This window comes from Strix aluco, chromosome 1 (genome assembly GCF_031877795.1).
Source record: "Strix aluco isolate bStrAlu1 chromosome 1, bStrAlu1.hap1, whole genome shotgun sequence".
Lineage (NCBI taxonomy): Eukaryota > Metazoa > Chordata > Aves > Strigiformes > Strigidae > Strix > Strix aluco.
This window is the reverse complement of record NC_133931.1, coordinates 114,561,438-114,580,718: the sequence shown is the minus strand read 5'-3', so window position 1 is coordinate 114,580,718 and position 19,281 is coordinate 114,561,438. Positions and strand designations below refer to the sequence as shown.

At 36.4% G+C, this 19,281-nt stretch overlaps 1 protein-coding gene across 5 annotated transcripts in view; it reads left to right on the top strand.

Annotated features, from left to right (window-relative positions):
- The window catches only part of ESYT2 (extended synaptotagmin 2), a 91,605-nt gene that overhangs the window by 13,372 nt on the left and 58,952 nt on the right, over window positions 1–19,281 (top strand). Inside the window, exon 2 of one of the 5 annotated variants that reach the window (XM_074831798.1) lies at window positions 15,217–15,267. The exons of the other annotated variants lie outside the window; for them this stretch is intronic. The gene's annotated coding sequence lies outside the window, so the exon portion shown is untranslated. The remainder of the gene's footprint in view (window positions 1–15,216; window positions 15,268–19,281) is intronic. 5 annotated transcript variants of the gene reach the window in all.

Below are 19,281 nucleotides of genomic sequence, written 5' to 3'. Positions count from 1 at the left end.
TCTTCCTACTATCAGTTCCTTATTCATGACAGTATGTATAAACGGCATCCCTAAACTTTATTTGTCAGCTTTGTAGGCTTTTCTCTGCATTCAAATATGCTTATTGCAGAGAGAATCAGGGAGTTACATAGTTAAAGAGAATGATTCTGTAGTTTCAAAAAAAAAAATATGTAAATGTGCACTCCTGACAAAAAGGGTTTTCTGCATCCAGTTGCATTTTCCCACTGCCTTCTTGTGCCAGCACTAGAATTTGCTTGGCCACCTACTTGTAAGTTTTTTGCCAGGTCTAGTGTTCAGCTGGATCAGTTCCTTGAGTTGGTTTACTGTGCAACTACACAAGTGCTAATGCCTACAAAAAGGAGGTTGTGGAAGCCTGCGGTCAGGCTTAAAGTGAAATGGAGCAATAGCCTGCATGAAGAGGACCTTCTTAGAAAGAAGTGGCAAATAGCACTGCTGAGGTGTCTTTGCGGGGAAGCAAAGTTTGAACTTGAACAGTTTATAATGTCGAGTTGCACATTCAAGTTCTTTTATAACATTTCAACAGACCTGGTAACATACTTAATCTTCAAACATATAAACTCTCAGTACTATGATCCAATTTAAAAGTTGGCCCTGTTTTTCGTGCATGGTTGGGTCAGATGAGCTCCAAAGGTCTCTCCCAACCTGAATTATTTTATGATTTTTGGTTTTGTTTTAAGCTGCCATTTAAATTGGCTTTCAGTCTCCAGTTGTGGCTTACAAGTGGTAAGAAATATTTTCTGCATAAAATACCAGTATTTGCTTAACTATTAAGTGTACTAGCAAAAAAAAAAAAAAAGGCTATCTTCAGAGAGGTGTTTTGTGGGAGGTAGTGAGACATTTTAAGTCATTCAGATGCTTGTCAGCTAAATAGCTAGTATTAAAATTCTGTGCAGCAAATTGCTAAAACATACATTTTTTTTTTTCAAATGGAACTCCTGTTATATAAATAACCTTTGGAAGAGGAGTGTTCCTGTGTAATGAGTCACTGCACAAAGTTTTGTCTGCTACACCCTGATGTGACTACAAAATTCTCCCTAGGAGTTGAAAATTTGAAACAGGGCTAACTGTTTTCAGCTGAAGCAGTCTAGAATTATGTACCATGAAGTTGTTACTAGAAATACGAAACTAGTTTTACTTGGCTGAAAATAACTGTCATATGACAGGCAAGCATTACATTGTCATTTGGCTGTCCTTATCATATAGCAGCATGGGTCAAGTTTACATTAGTTCAATTACAGGCACTTTCACCTAAGAGATTTACATTTGTGATGTAAATTGCATACCTTTTTGCATCTGTTTTAATGAAGACTTTAATTGAGAGGGTGTAGTACAGACTCTAGCACTGTTGTTTTTCATAAACTTTGCTTTCATTCCTTTGGTTAGATACTGGCTCACATGAATTATCCAAATGGCCTGAAGTAGTTTCCATGGGAAGATTTTGAAAGAGGTAACACCTAATGTGGAATTAAATGTATTGACAAGCCATTGTCTTGTATCCCATGGCTGCCTACCTTAAAAGGAAGGTGGGAAGAAAGAGGGTGAATCTCTAAAAATGCAGTGTCTTTCTGTTTAATTTTTAAAAGTAACCACAAGATATGTTGAAGCATGAAGGTAGCTATGAAACCTTAATTGTTCCGATTTGAATTAATTGTGCAGTATTAAGATCAACACTTTGCTCTTAAAATTTGTGAGTGTTCATTTTTAAAATAGCTTACTAAAAAAATGGATCGTGGAGAGGAAGATGTTGCGGGGAGAAGCTCAAATGGAATTTATCTGCTCAGGAAGCTCATAGTTTGCTTTATATTTAAGCTTTATTACTGCTTCTTTGTAATACATGGTTCTTCATGCCTTATTTCAGATCTGCATTGCTTGATGTAAGAAAATGTATCTGTGCTTTCTCAGATTCCCTTCTTCATATAGTGTATTCTGTAGACTGTTAACCTTATCAGCTTTGAAAAGCAATAGTGAATAAGTTACAACTTTATATCCAAAAACTTGACAAGAACTCTTGTGGCATTCTTCTGCAGGGAAACATATTACAAGACATGTGCTGAGCTGTGAGTTTTTGTGCAGGCTTATAGAAAAAAAACTCTCAGGACTTGTTGGTAGTTTGCAAGTTGATCTGTCTGCATGTTTCAAGCAGACTGTTAATGTAATGAATGTATGATGCTTCAGATGAGGAAATGTCTTTTCTTAATTTGTTAATATTTCCTAGTACAGTAAGCTTGCTTGTCCAAAATTTTGAAAAATTATAATTTGTGTTGGGGCAAGTCTCTTCCCTTCTCCCCCAGTCTATTGATTCATCTTGTTAATTGTTGAACTAGAATGCTAAATTCTCTTGTATGTGTGGCTAGGAAGTTGTCTTAGTCTAGTAATCAATTTTATGATGCAGACTGAATTTATATTTTAAAATGCTGTGTTCCTCACCCAGTGACTTTCTCCTAAAATACTTGAACTAGAAAAAGAACACTTTTCCATCCACCCACCCACCCCCTGCCAGTTAAATGTCAAATAACAGCCAAAATGATAAGAGAGTGTTTCATGGGGGGAACAAAAAAACAGCGTTCAGTCATTTGACTTGTATGTGATATAAGAATATACAATAGTGATTGATATATTCATTTGTAGTAATTTCTTGTTCTCTATCTGTTCATGGTAGTCTTTATTTTGGTTTATATTCTAGGGAAAAGTATTTGGTGTTTTGAAAGTGTGTTTTGTTTTTTGTTTTTTCTTTTTAGGGTGTGTTAGGTATGAGTACTGTGTTGATATGAATGTGCCTACACTGTCCACATTCCTTAGATAAAATCAGTTTTCTTATTTTTGTCTTTATAATGAGAATTTTCTACTAAATTTGGCTATGTATAAATCTTTCTAAAAAGTCACATATGATATGTGCTTGTCTTGTTTTGAGGTCTTAACATAGATTTATTATAACAGAAAACTTATTTGCCAACAATTGGTTTTTTCCAGTTTCTTGTGTTTTGAAAGTTTTGCAATTATAGTCTGAAGTTTCTTTCCAGTAGGTGTTCTATCTTTCATGAGTTCTCTAAAGTGAGTAACAAAAATGTTACCAATCTGTTCACTTTGTTACTTTGATTTACCAAAAAAACCCCCCAATGAAGTTTGGGGCTTTTTTTTTTCCTTTTTAGTTTATTAGAGTAGTCCATTACACACAGAACCATAGTACCAGCCTGAAAATAGATTTGATTTGGAAGTAACTTTTTACAATTCAATTTCTCATGTAAGAATGCAAACTTTAATTTTACTATATGAGAGATGAGGAACTAGAAATGTGTTATTTTAAAACAGTAATTTAGGGTTAAGTGATTTGCTTCTAGTACATGCATGTTGTTACTGGTGTACCTGCTTCCTTTATACTGAATTTTTCAGTTTTCTGGCACAGCTAGGAAGGAAGTTTGTTATACTAATATCACCATTGCAATACTTCTGACAAAGCTGTCAATAGAAGTACAAGTGTATATACCTGAAATGAAGTAATTTTGCCCTTTTTCAAATTTTTGGTGGATTTTTTTTTCACTAGTGCTTAAGCCTCTGTTGGGTTTGGGGAGAGGGTCTGCACAGTGTTATTCTGGATATTATGCAGGAGTGGGAGAGAATTGTAGTGGGCAGTTCTTGTTTGGACATAGGTGTAGACAGGACCATTAAGGCCTAATGGACAATTTTTGAAGATGTTAAAACATTTACCTAGGAAATGGGTAATGGGAAAACTCTATGGGATACTGGGGGACAGTCTGTGGTGGTTCTGGCTGAAGACATCCAAATTTTCATCTTCACTTGAAGTGAGTTTGGTATTTAGGATGTAGAATATTTGGCAGATACTTTGTAAAACTTTTTTTAGCGTAAGAAGTGGAGGCATTTGTGCTTGAAGTGAAACTCTGCTAAAGGGATGGAAGTGATTGTAGCTTTTAATTACAGTTGCTTTAAAGCATTTATCCTTGGCTGTAATAACACTGATTTACATCTATGTCCTCAGGGTGCAAGCAGAAAAACCGTAGAATATCATTTAAGGTTCAATTTATTGTAAAGCAGTACAAATGTATCCACGTGCCAGAGAGAGGGGATTAGTGCATCAGTGTTCCTAAAATTAATAGGTTTTAAGCTCTGACAGATCACTTAAGAATTTCATCTACTGTAAAGTTATGATTCTTGATTCCCATGTAACGCATAAGTTTCTAGTTTAGATGTAACCTGTAAGAACTTATGAGGTCATTTGCTTCTTTGCTTGAGACTCGCAGTGCTTGGGGAGATGGTTTTTCTTGTCAACCCCACTTGTCCTGCAGGTTTCTGTTTGTTCTGGTTTCTTCTTCCAGCAATCAAAGTGATGAACTCCAGCTCTGCTTTCTGCTGCTGTGATTGTTTGCATTGCCAGGCACATGGAAATAGCATTCCTGTCTGTCATACTTTAGTGAAGAACACAATGTATAAGTAAAGCTGTTATTACATTGCGATCTCCCACTGAGTAAGTGGAATGGAAAAAACCTGTGGTTTGGAGCAGCTCAGATCAGTCAATGACATGGGATTTGAGATGTCACTATTTTAACAAAGAGTAACCATATGAGCTCCTGAGGATTAAAGAGAACATTGAGAAAGAAACATTGAAATACATATCTTAAAGACTGTTTTCATTTTTTCCAACATAGTTTACAAGTTAGTTTTGATTGCAGACATTTCCATAGGCAGATAGATCTTCAACTGTTAAGACAAAAGCCTTCCATTTATTTAGTTAGAAAGATGTGTGTGGTAGATGAATGTTAAGCTTGCTGACTATTTGATGTCCTAACAATTTTTCAGATACATTGAGCAGTCAGGACTGTATCAGATGCAGCAAATCATATACAGCAACAAGAATGGTGGATTTGATTTCAACATCCCTTTGATGTTGAAAAGGAATAAAATCTTTGCCTTCTTTTCCTCAGAGGCTAGTTGTACATAGAAAAGCCTTTATCAAATTCTTGAAAATACTTTCTTCAGCTGGAATGATATAGTTGCAAATTATCTGCTATTTATGCAGACTTCTGAAAATAACTCTGGCATTTTACTCACGGGGTTTGATTTCATTTTAACTGTCATCACTTCATTCTTCTAAAACTCAAGTGATGTCTTTTGCAAGAAAGCTATTACATGTGATTAAGAGCTGTGTACAGATCTTAGACTGCTGAAAATATCTGGTAGTTTTACTGGGCTGGAATTCAGGCCTAAACCAACACAGTCAACACTAAAAGCCATAAAAAAGTCTATTGCCAATTAGCACACACAATTAAGTTTGCTATATGAACCAAAATGTAGATTCATCCTACTGAACTTGGGCACCTCGTTTCAGAGATGTAAGTCTCCTTCTGCCATCTGTCTTTAGTCAGTGGGAAGGGATGAGATGAATTTTTTGCAGGACATCCCTTTTCTCTGTATAATAAGAACCTAGAGTAATGAGGTCATAACTTCACTGCTACTTTTTACATGGCTAAGTTTAGCGAGGAATAATGTGGGCCACAGCTGATAGATTTTAATTAATATGTGTAGTAAATACTCTGTTGTAGAACTTCTAAAAAAATATTAGCACCGGGCAGCAGCATCTGCTGTAAAATCTGCTGAGAGTTTAGGAGCCGACAGTGACTTGGCTGCATATGTTACTTTCTGCATGTGCACAGACATTAACTTCTTCTTCAAGAGAAGTACGGGCTAAGGAACATTCTGCCTAGGAGCAATCAAATAAAGTGGCACAGTTATTCTGGCATTGCCATGGACAAGATTTCTTCCAGCTAGATTTTAGAGAACTCATCGAATAGGTCATTGATTATTTGCAGTTCAGGCAGTTATCTTATAATTGACAGAAATTTCTTTTCACTTGTAGAATACTCAGTTTGTTTTTAGGCACAAGGTGTTCAGTTTCCACTTGGATCTAGAATTTGCTGAAACTAAATTTAGACATATAAGTCTGAACTGATTGGAGCTTTTGTTTATGGTCAGTACAAGAATCTCCAGAAGACTCTATCAGACCATAGGAGAGATGTTTCAAGATACCACATGTATCTCTCCAGAGGCCCTTATTTCTCTCTAGTAATGATAAAGCAGGTGTAGAGTGACTAGATTGTTCTTGGGCATGTAAAAAGTAGAATTTTTAAAATTCAAGACGAATAATTCAGCAATTGCATACTGGTTACCAGTATTCGAATCTTTAAAATTGGAAACCTTTGAAATTGCTGTGAAGCCACATATAGGTAAAAAGGCTTGCTGAGATGTAAAAAGAGTCTTCCTGTTGTTGTAAACTGCAACCAAGATCTAGTGGGTATGGTCTGATTATCTCTGTTCCAGCTATATACTGCACAAATATCCAAAGTGGGACAATAGGTGTGGATTAAAATGCAGAAATGGTGAGCAGCTATGCACGCTTGATTGGGCATGCTACCTTGAAATAAATTGATGGTATTATTGGAAATCTTTGGTATATATACTCAAGATAGTAGTTTTTTTCCACGGTTTCTGGTTTCCCTGAAGGGCTGGTTTTGTAACTGCTTATGTAAAAACTAGAGTATATTCTTTCACAACACATAGGAACTCCCCTTTAAACATATGTAAATAAAATAAGTGAATTTACATTAAAAGCAGAGAAATTAAAATGGAGTATCATTTAAGATATATATGGCCAAATGTTAAACTTCCCAAACAACAGGGGAAGGCAGATTCTTTAGTTCCCAGTAATGTTTGAAAATTACCTCAGTTCAAAAAGAAGATTTATATATTTTAGAGTTTATGATCACTTTCTTTCCCTGTTTTTTTAAGATGGAAAACTTTAACAGAGGCTGGAGAAGGTTTCGATGCAGAGCATTGTAAGACAACTATTTTGAAAGAGGTTATCAGTGATGGTTTGCAGTTATAACATGAAAGTATCTGTGTCTGCAGGAAGTTAGAATCTCAGGAGATGTTTCCTGGAACCAGGGCCTGCAGGAATTTTGGTAGGGTGAAGGGGAGCATTGCAAGCTCATGACTGGGCTTTTAATCTCTATTTAGTCATTTGTATTTTTGTATTTACTAGTGATCACTTAAAAGATGTCATCTTCTTGAAACCTCGTTACTAATTTAAAAGAATAAAGGTCAAATATTAGTTTTAAGCTCCAGATTTCCTCCTTATAGCAGTATTTTTTTTCCCTTGGCTTTGCTGATGTGTAAAGACTTGCATGGAAGGACAAGTGACTGAACAAATGTTGCTGTGTATGCAAGTCAAAGGATCAACAGGACCATCAAATATTTAGGCATGTAAATTTACTCATTTTACTTCAATTCCACTTGAGGGCCCTCATCTTCCTTTTTGCTAATGTGGACTTTATTATGTTGCAAACTCAGATGTGTCAGCCAGGCAGTATTCATCTGTTTGTGGATGATCGTAAACTTGTAGTGCTCTGGATGGTGTATTTTGGTATTGAATTCACTTTCTGATGAAAACCATTGTACAGTTCTAGAGACACACTGCAAGCACATTTTGTCCTCACATTGTTCTGTATGTAGGCTAGAACAGCAACTTCTGTAAGTGTAAAATTCTATTTATTTTCAATTTTCATTAAAAATAGTAAAAAATTGGTTCTTCAGCGTCAATGTTAAGTCTCAAGACTGGGCTGTCAATTTTGTTTTTTAGCATTGTATTTGTCTTGGGCACTGTATCCACATTCCAGGGCAAAATTGTATATGTTGTGCCCACCTGCTGAAGTATTCTTCCTCTGGCCCTACTGAATTCATAGGAGTTTGGCAGCTGACTTTACTTGGACCAGGATTTTACCCACCTTTCTAATTCCAGAATAAAAAATTAAAACTTTGCATTTGTGTATGAAAACCTACTGCTTCTGACCTTCACACAATATTTTTCTGTTGGTGACTGTGTGGCTGACAGAAAGCATTGGTCTTGCAGGAGATTTGCAACTTGCTGGATGTTCTGCTGTACAGATGCCATATGTGTCAGTCCAGTAGCTTCAGCATGCATGTTTTCCTCAGAGGATGCGGTTTCAGTAGTATCCTTTCCTTCTGCAGGTTTGATATAAGTACACTTATTCTGCTTTTTCGAAAATAGCTCCTTGGATAAGGGGTGCTAAGATCAGTCATGGGACAGATATTCCAGCTGAAAGATAGGCTATTGAAACAGATCCATGATTTGTATGAATACAGAAATTACAAGCTATGGGCATAGATTGAAAAACCTTTTCAATATATAATGAAAATAGCTTTTCTACTTCAAAACCAAGTGATATTACTGGGTGGGGATTTGGTGGGGATTTTTATTGACGTTGAACATTATTTTCTGTCATTTGATGAAGATGTTTTTCCTCTAAAGGATCTTTTGTTGATAACATGTAAAGTCAAAATAGTAAGACTGATATTTAAGGAGGAGATTAATAGTTAATTTAGTTGGGAGTAGTCTGGGTTTTGGTTCCACCTTGTAACTCAAACATATGGTGTAGCATACCTAAGTTTAGAAACTTGGTTTAGCAGGGAGTGCTTCAGTGCCTTTCCTTAGCAACCCATCCCACCAAAAACACACTAGAGCTGCCCTTCCTGGTCTGTACTGAGGAATGGTAGCAAATTCTATGGTTTTAAGGTGGAGTTTATAAACAGAAATAGGATAATGATGCCAGCAATTGCAGGGGATTGGAATTCAGTGGTCAGAGTGTTTTCCAGTTATGTATTTCCTTGGTCTTGTATTTCCAGTATGATCCTGCATGAGGATAAGGGCTGCCCTAAAAATCTAGAGCATCAGTTTTTCCTTAAGTAAACTTATCTGATACAAGGGAATTCCTAAAATGGATTTTTTTTTCCTCAAGAGTCTGAGCATTTTTGAGGTAGAAGGGGTGAAAGAGGATATCAGTAGCTACTAAGGGTTACAGCCAGCCTTTTCAGAAGCTGAGAGGATATTCAGGGAAGGATAACTCCATAGTACTACTTTGTTTTTTCTTTTTCCTTAGACACCACCTCTGGTTGCTGTGTTAGCTGCACCTTTGATCTCACCCAGTGCAGAAGTTCCTATATTATGTGTTGCCAATGAAATGTGTGATACATTTTGCGTATCTTTTTCTAACAAATAACACCATACTGTCTTCTGTGCTGAAATACAGGCCACTGAGAGGGACAAAATTGTTTTGGAGAGAATAGGGAACAAATATTATAAATCTTAGAAATTTTGGTGTGCACCTGATCATTAAGAATATTGAGCTTTGTATAAGAACGTGGTATAAGAATCTTGTTAAATGCTTGAGTGGAATAGCAACAAAGAGTTACACATGTAATCTGTTCGTCATCTGATACCTGATGGTATCAGGCTAACCGGGGCTTTTCTCCCCTTCATTTGTTGTCACTGTGTTAACTGAGACCCAAATTAAATATTACTGCTCTTTTCGGTTTTACATTATCAGAATGTTTTGCTTTTTTGTTACTCTCTCAGCAGAGTTTTATAGTTTCAGAGAGAGTTTATCACTGAATATTTACAGGTTCAACAAAACTGCCAGAGTCTGTCTATACCCTTTATGCTTTCTGGATTTTATATGGTAAATTTCTAGTTTTTCAGCTAAAAATCCTACAGGGGGATTTTAGAATGCCTGTTATATCTCAAATGGTTTCTGATTATGTTTAAAAAATGTTTTAATACTAAGATGGATGGATAGTACTGGATGCAGTGCAGTACCTAGAAGTTAAACACTTTTGCTGATGTTGGGAGGCAGGTTCAATCAAAACATGAGTGTGCGTATATTTTCTTTTAGTGTCAGAACTAAATAATAAGCATATAAGAGCTAAATAATGACCATATTCTACAGACTTGCTTGATTTTTTTTTTGGATGAAGATTAACTCATCTTGAATTTGCAGGCTCCGATACTGTATTTTAGCTTGAATACCACAAAAAAACCCCAGTTCTCCATTTTGCTCTTTATTTTCAAATATAAATTTGCAGTTTGCTCACCCCCAAACCAATGATATTTTGTCTTGTCAGAGTTCTTGTAGACTTGTTTTAAATGTATTGTGAGTTATAGATTACATTTAAAAAAAAAAAAAAAGAAAAGGTTTAACTTACAAAGTTTGGAGTTCAGTACATGGAGATGTTTCATGCTAAAATGTGCACATTGAGTCATAGGAGATCATTCTGCTTTTCAGTAACTAGCTGCTGGTAAGTCAGTTAAAGACAGGAAAGGACATTTAATCTGCCTGAGAAAGAGGACAGGCAGTCTTGCAGAAGGTGGTCAGTACTTTCTGAGCACTTTCCTGAAAGTTGATGTCCATTTTAGTCCTCACAGAACACCTGCGTGGTTACCTTAGAGAGATTAGCTATGTAATCTAGCAAGTGTTAACAGAAGTAAGATCTCCTTGGTGAAGGAACCTTAGTCTTAGTGAAGCAGAGCTCCTGAGTACAGGGGTTAGTAAAGTGGGTAGTGAGTCAGTGGAGTAAAAGAAGAAACCTTCAACATTTTACATAACAGCATCAAGAATGGCTGACAATTTGATGCAGAGCCCAGCACTATTTTTCATAGCTGTAGACAATTTGAAGGGTAGTAAGTTGTGCTGCAACACTGGTTGTATAAGCTATTTAGAAAGCTAATATTTAGTGGTCCAGAGAGGAAAATTTTTCTTCTGTTGACCATCAAGAGCGTAAGACGCTCTGGCATGCAGTGGAGTGGCAACATGTCTGGATTCTCGAGGGAACTGAAAAGGAATTTGTTATACAAGCTTAAAAGTACAAAAGATGTCATATTTTTGAAACGTGACAAAGTGAAAATTAGGTGCTAATGCCTTTATAAATTTTTTAAACCCCAGAAGCTCAAATTTCAAGGTATTAAGACTTTATTTGGGAAAGGAGGAGAAGGAATGAAATTACTTTTGAGAATAAAAGGGTAGAGTTGATAACATGTCAAAAAGTAGTACTGTGCAAGATTTTTCGAGTGGTAAAATTCAGTGAGTCCTTACAGCTGTGGTTAATGCTATGCCTTTCAGCAGTTTAAAGATTTAAAATCTGGGTCTCTGCTTTTGGTAATGATTACAATGCTTGTGGGAATTTGGAGATGTGCTAATGTGGGCTGTCATGAAATGTTTTATTTCGTAAACATTGGTTGCACTAGGTGTCTATAACCTGGTGTGACAGCAAGACTTTAATCAGTATAAATGCAGTTCTTGATATTTTCCTTGTGTAGAGTGTTATGATATTTAGTTTTTTAATTTTATTTATTTATTTATTTTTTAACTCTGCTTGTCCCAGCCTTTCATTGGACATCGGCATTTAAAATATAATTGTTATTGCTGTGAATGCCCACTGAAGGTGAGATTGGAAGAGGGCATCCTGCTGTCATAACAGTTGATAGTGAGTTCTGGTCTTCTGAATAAGGAAGTAGTGTAGCTAAAAGCACTATTGTAAATGTGGGTGATCAAAATGTTAAACCAAAGTTCTTATGTTGCTTCACTTTAAGAAGTGCTTAACATCACTTCTGTTCCAGCTGACAATTTAGAAGAATGGTGAAGGGTTAGATGAAGAATATTTTGAAATATTTTTGTTAGGAGTCTTCCACTCCCTGTAAATTTCAATATTGCTATCTTTCATTGAGTCTTTATTCTTGATGGGTTCTGGATGATGGATATGAACTTCAACAGTGTAATTGAAGGACTGGCTTTTGGCAGGTCTGCCAGGCAGCAGACACCAGTCAGATGTTGGGAAAATGTATATAAAGGTGACTTGCTAGGTCTTGGTGGGCCTCCTGAACATAATCATGGTTTTAGTCCTTGCATTGCTAGTATATCTAGTGATTTCATGAGTACTTTTAAGTTTAAATCCCTTTATATGAAATATATAGGATTTTTATTATTATATTAAAAGAGATTTTTAAAATTAAAATAAAAAGCCTAGACATCAAACTGTGAAAAGCATAATGTAATTTCCTCAGTCCATGTATTTATTGTGATGAATTTTTCTCTTGTAGAGAAAGATTAAGGCAAGATTAACCTTTTTATTTAACGAATCAAGTTCAAAAGGCTCTATTTCTTGTTTGCAATAACTTGTTTTGAGTCTGTGCTCATTTTGGGTGGGATAGAGTTAATTTTCTTCATAGTAGCTAGTAATGGGGCTATGTTTTGGATTTGTGCTGGAAACAATTTTATTGATTCAGGGATGTTGTAGTTACTGCTGAGCAGTGCTTACACAAGAGTCAAGGCCTTTTCTGCTTCTCACCCACCCCACCAGTGAGGAGGCTGGGGGTGCAAAAGGAGTTGGGAGGGGACACAGCTGGGACAGCTGACCCCAACTGACCAAAGGGATATCCCACACTGTATGGTGTCATGCTCATCAGATAAAGCTGGGGGAAGAAGGAGGAAGGGAGGGATGTTCAGAGTTATAGCATTTGTCTTCCTAAGTCACTGTTACGTGATGGAGCCCTGCTTCCCTGGAGATGGCTTTATCTTGCACACATGGCTTTTGCTTTACCTGTTAAACTGTCTTTATCTCAACCCAGAAGTTTTTCCATTTTTACTTTTCTGATTCTCTCCCCCATCCCACTGCGGGGGTGGGGGGGGTGGGTGAACGAGTGGCTGTGTTGGGGCTTAGTTGCCAGCCAGTGTTAAACCACGACAGATTCTCAGGAACGCTTCCTGTCAGATTTGACATATCGTGCCACATTGCTGAAATTACTTGTTGGAAGTCTCCCACCGTAGGAAGCAGAGATCTTGTTTCAGACATGGTCCAGAAACCTTCATTAACTTCTAGAGAAAAATAGTAGCTAGGTGTGAAAAATACATCTCTTTCTGTGTCATGATATCAAGCTTATGTCAGAGGTTGTGCATGTGGATCCTTCAGAAAATGGAAGCCATTACAAGTTTCCTGCACCTTACTGCCCTCATACACCATCTATTTTTTTTTTCTTAACTGTTCTGTCCCAGTCCAAATTGATCTTTGAAAACTTACAATCCTTTTCCAGCTGGAAAGTAGAAAAGAAGTGTGAACATAGCAATTCAGGAAAAATTATGAGTTCTTAAACTGCAGTGAGAATAAAGCAGTTTGGTTACAGAGTTGACTTCATCTCTGTATTGAAGCCTGATTTACGATATATAGTACTAGTATACTGGTACTTGAAGATAATTCTGAAATTAGGCTGCACTAGAAGATGAATCTGTGGTAGAGGACTGAAGGCTTAAAGTTTTCTGTTTAGAATGAGGTAACAGATGAGCAAAGGAAAGCTATGTGGTTCCTTCTAGCAGACATAATATACTGTGCTTAGGGTAGATTCTGCATCCAGATATGACAGAAACCCAGGCCAATGTATTTCCAGATGTTTTGAATGAAATTTTGTAACTACCAGTGGTAAAGCAAGGGATTTCTGTTTTATGTGTTGTTCTTCAGGTGATTAAGCCAGGATGCTTCTGGAAGTTATCGACGCTGTCTTCAGTTTCTAGGCTGAACAGCTTTCCTCAAATTGGTGTTGCAAAGGTTGAGTGTCAGGCTAGAAGCAGGATTTCCCAGTTCCCTTACTAGCAGACTACTGTTCTGTCATTCTTCCAGAGCAGCTGCTATAGTGCCTATCCCGGAGGGTTTTGTTATGGCAAGCTGCTGCTAAGTAGGAGGTTTCTGGGTAGCTTTGTATTGCGGCATGCTTGCTCCATCTCTGCAAAAATAGCATCACTTAAGCAAATTTTACCTAGTTTTTGTACCAGTGATTCAAATTGCTGAAAAGTAATGCAGTTCTTGACAAGATACATTTCCACTTTTTCCAATATTTCCATTTTACTTCCAGGTTTTATACTGATCAGAGAGCCATGGCAATGACTGTAGGGCCCTTCCCCACCTCCTTTATCTCTGTATCTTACTGTGTGTGTGTGTTTTTCTTACATTTTTTTTCCCCTCCCCTTAATTTTCTGATGTTTGGGTTTTTTTGTTTGTTGGTTTTGTTTTGTTTATGGACAGTTACTATCAAAACCTGTACTGCTTATTTTATATAGCTTTTAATTTTAGGTTAGTTATACTGATTTACATGGGTCCTTGTAACTGCTGTTTGGTGAAGTACCCTGTGGGCTTTTAGTGTGTTCAACAAAACTGACTTTCTATATTCAGCCTGCTTCTCGATCTTCCAGATGTTTCTGCTGAAATACATTACATATGCAACATACCCCTAATGATTCTCAGTGAAACTGTTTCAAGAGTCCTTGCTTAATCCCCATACTGAAAGCATACAGCGTTTGTAATATTGAATGTGCATGTTGCTGTGCAAAGGCTAATCATTTTAATATATTTAAGACTGCAAACACAAAATCCATGCCGAAGCATGCTAAATAGAAACAGAATCAGATTATGAAGAAATAATGGAAATAGCAGTTGTCTGTTGATTTAGTATCAAAGGGCCTGTGGTTAATTGCAGCATTTTTGAGGAACTCTCATTATTAACAATTTAACCTTCTCTTTCAGGAATACTGAATCCTGCAGCTCTGCAACAGTAAATATTTAGTTTGTTTTTCTTTGTAATTCAGAAGATAGGGGAGCTACAGTATTTCAGGGGTTAACAGAAGTTAGGAAGATTATTAAAATAACCCTGGAGGTGGATTACTGCAGTAATAAAAGACAGCCTGGCTGCTCTGCTTTCCTTTCCAGCCCCTGCTTCTTTACCTCCCATTAGAAAGGAGCAGTTGTCCCCCCAGTCTGTGTTTGAGGATAAGCCTCTTCAGGTTGTGTTGAGTAGCAGAAGACTCTGCATGTATTCCTCTGTGGAAAGGAACAAATACTTCACCTACTGCTGCTCCTTGTTTCTCCAGAGAGGGAGGGAGGGAGCGAGTTGCTGGCTGAAGTACATGGGATTAAGCCATTAGTGCTGCTCAGCTCTGTTATACCTAAAATGTCCTTAGGCCAGCCTGCTTTACCGACTGGAAAGTAGTGGAGTGAATAGCAGTTAAATTGAGCTTGAATATCACTATACAACACTCTTTATTCTATTCATGCTGGGATTCTTCTTACTTTTTACTAAATTTCTTTGGCCTTTTTGAGTTACAAGTGCAGTGTGTTTAGAAAAATTAATCTGGCAGTTATACTTCAAAGGATAATTTAATTTTAGCATGTTTCTTTTTTGCCACACCACCTAGCTTTAGGCTTAGTGGTTAAATAACTGTTTATGCTGTGCGTTCAGAAGGTGATTTAGAGCACTTAAATTGGGCTTCTGTTCTGAATTTCCTTCTGTAGGATGCTCTCCCTCTCCACTGATGTTGCGTGAAGAGACTATGAAGACTAACTGTGAGACCCTTTTATAATTTTACCTTTAAGATGGACAAATGTGCTTTTGATAGAGAGGAGGAATTTTATATGTAATTTTAGCTTTCCAGAGTAAGCAGAAGGGATTGATATCTAATGTAAGAGATATTTGTGAAATAACTGGAAAACTGTTGAAGTATACTTAGTTACATTGTAACTGTATCAAGAAACTTGGTTATATTGTGTGACCTTGTAATTAATTAATTAAACAGTTACTGGTATAGTTTCTTTAACATTTTCGTCTGGAGCAACAAGTAATTAAGCAGTGCAAATGGAAGGAATTAGACATAAGATAAGTAATGCTGGCTCAGATGAGTATCTGTTAACCATAGCTGTTACAACACATTATTTTAAAAGTAGTCTAAAATTGAATTCTATCCTTTAATCGGGGGGAGGGGTGTGGGTGAATAGAAGGGAAAAAAAGCCAATAATATACAATGGTGTGGGGGTTTTATTTTGTTTGATTTTTTGTTTGTTGGTTTGATTTTTTTTTTTTAATCTAAACTGCTTTTATTGCTTCCTTTTCTTAGCTTGCCGTAATACACAATTCATGAGAAAGTGATTGATTTGTAACAAAAAAAGTTTTCACTTTATGGAATACTCTGGTCAATAGCAGTAGTTTCATACTTTTAATGTAGATGCCATTTTTGTTGTTTCAGTACATGTAAATATTACTTAGGATCTATGTATTAATCATTAAAAGGAAGTTAAATAGAAGTTACATTAAAATCAAGAAGTTAAATTAATAAAAGTTAAGGATGGAGAAGGCTACAAAGATAATTTTAAAAAGAAGTGTTTTACAGTGAGTGGATAAGTGAATAACAACAACTACTGTACAATTTATATTTTGAAGTAAATTAATACCTGTAACTTGTGGTGAAAGCAATTCACCATTACTGCCAGAAGGGTGTTGTAATTTCATTCTTTCTGATTTTCTTGTCAATCATTGCTTCTGGTGACATTTATGTAGATACATGAAACCTCCCTTATGTGAATGAAGAATTATGTTTAAGGCAGCAATCTTGTTATTAATTGCAGGACGAAACTCACTTGATATAATTTGCTGATTACTGTTTGACTTTTCAAAATTTCCGACCAATCCTTAGTCAGTGGGGTTTGTGTTTAATGGTTATTACTCTTTGTCTAGCCCTGTTTCCTTAGAAAGATGCAGATGATCATCTGAGCAGAAAACTTAGTTAATTTAGCCAATATGAAGAGCATATATGGAGAGTTTGAATATTAAAATAATTGTGGGTAAGAAATGTTTCAGCTATTATTATGGAAATAGGAGCTTGTTAGTTTTCTTTTGTCCCTGTTTTGTTTTATTGTCTTCCAGGACAGAACAAGGAACTGCATTCCTTGGGCTCTTTCTGGTATTTTATTGATTGTTACAAAAAATAATGTGTTCTGAATTGAGGTTTTGACAGTGTTGGATATGAGCACATCAGAAATAGGAAATAAACATGAGAGTTGTTTAGGGCTGAGCACAAGCAGTTGTGTGAGAAAGCTAAATCGTGTATTTTTAATGTGCAGAAATGCATCTTTTGAGCACTTCCAAGTATTTTTCAATATGACTGTTAATGTCAGAACATTCCTGGAAAATGTAATATTAAAATGCTTTTGGTGTTGAACATGGTCATTAGGGTATTTCTTGCAACAGTTCTCTCTAGTTATACTTCCCTTTGAATAATAACTAGCTACGCCAAGTGGTTGAGATGAGACAGTAATTACCAAACCTGCATGAGCAATTTAACAACAGAAACCAAGTGGAAAGTACTTGTAGAGTTTGACTGTCTTTGCTGAAATCTTGTCTTCTGTCTCTTTCTCTCATGCTTGTCTAATAGATTTTATACAGGAATTAACAGATTTTGCAGATCAGTTAGTCTGATTCCTGCTTGTTTCTGCCATAAAATGTTTGTGCAGTTGCCTCTGTGCTCTTGTGTCAATCCTGACTGATCCAGAGTACCAACTTCCATCCCTCAGGCTTTCCCCAGTTGTCTTTGCATGAGATTGTGTTTGATATCAAAAACTTAAAGCAAAATACAATTTTGCCATTAATATTGCAGTCTTACATAGGCTAAAAATGTATGGAATTGGTAGATTGATAAATGTTTATGCCTTATTTTCAGCCTACTTGGTTGTGGAGCATCTAAAGATTAAATAAAGCTCAACTTTTGATTCAAGGTTGGCAGGATTAAAACTTTCAGTCTTGAAAATGAAAGATTGTGTACTCTACTCTCTGTTTTGGGTGTCAGAATAGACACTGAATACATCTGCGTTATGTTAAAAGTGTAGTGAGTAGAAAAGCAAGGATGAAAAAGGGATGAGAAACAGGAATGGAAGATGGAATTGATTATTTATTGCCTATTCTCATGTGCAATTGTAGAAGTAAACTAGGCTTATATAATTAAGGAGTTGGCTTAGTACTAACTCAAATGTTAGGAGCATGATAGGTGTGGAACACTAAGGGACAAGTAATTATTAAATCTGTGGAAAAATTAAGAACCATGTCCTGTTAAGCAAAGTCTTAGTAAAGACTGTACAGTAGATAAAATTCAAAACTAATAAATTAGTGTTTATGGCTAGATATTAATGTATGTGGCCTCTTGCTTGTTTCCCAACCTATCTCAAACGATTCTGCATAATTCGGGAGTGGATGTGAAGGGTTCTTGATGGGTGCAAGAGAGAGATGCTACAGTCGGATGTATTGAATGTCAGCTGTGTGCATAGCGCAGGGAATGGGGCCTACGCCCTGGGGATTTTATACCCTAAATCTGGGAAGTTGGATCGCTTTCTGGAGGAAGATGAATTTCATCTGGGCTGAGGTTGTATTTAGGATGGGAAGTCTTTCTCAGTCCAGTGTGGCTCTCCTGTTGATGTCAACTGGATACTTATACAAAAGACATACAATTGTAAATAGACTTGTACAATTGTGAACATTATAATTCTGTTATATCTTGCATTATTCACAGCAGACAGGTTTGCTTTTGGTATTTCCATGAATTTTCTTTTCCTTTCCTCATCTGTTGTGTTTAATTTGTTGTTTCTTCTTAATTTATTTTGTTGCTGTTCTTTACAACAGCTGTAGTTCATGTTCTCCCCTGTGTGGAACATCTCCTGCGTTCCCACCCTGTGACTGTCACTGATGGCTCTCCTAAGCAAACCAGAATGAAATATTCCCGTTGATCTAGCATCATGCTTAAGAAATAAGTAATTGAGAATTAGCACACTTTCTGTCTGCAGATTCAGAAGGCAAATATTTGAGGAGAGAGATCTAAATGTTACTTATTAGCACGAGGGTTAGCATAGTATTTGTTCTATTTGTTTCTTTAACTTTTTGACCACTGGAAGCAACTTGTGAACCCTGCAAGACAAAAATTGAGTGTAAGCTCTGTTCAGCTATCAATTCTTGTACATGCATTAAATGCTTCTGTTGCAAAGGCAAAAGAATTCAGTATTTTTTGTTTTAAAGAAAGAAACCCCCCCCCCACCCAACCCTCTAAATTGAGACTTATGACATTCTACCCACCATAATTTTCTAGGAAATGAATTCTGTATAGATAAAACATAATAATATGGTTCCAAAACAGCCCCATACATTATTATTAACTCTATTCTTTGAATTCACTAACTAAAATAAATCCTATTGAGTGTGAGTGTTTTTGTTATAGTCAAGCAGATAATCAGTCATTCTTGTGTCACTTGTAATGGTTTTGATAGATATGTGATACACTTGAAAAAAGTAATTTGAAAAAGATGCCAAGAGCCTCTCTTTTGACAGTGGAAGACAGCAGTATTTGTAATTCTTTAAGAATCCATAGAAACATATGGCTTGCCTTAGTTATGGACCTGGGAATACAGAGAAAGAAACAGAACAGAGAAGTAACTCACCATATTGATTATGGTGCAGGGCCAATCCTCCAGCATAGCTAAAATATGGATGCTTAGATGAAATTAAGGACTGCTCTGAAGGTAAATTGAGTATATTCAAGAATA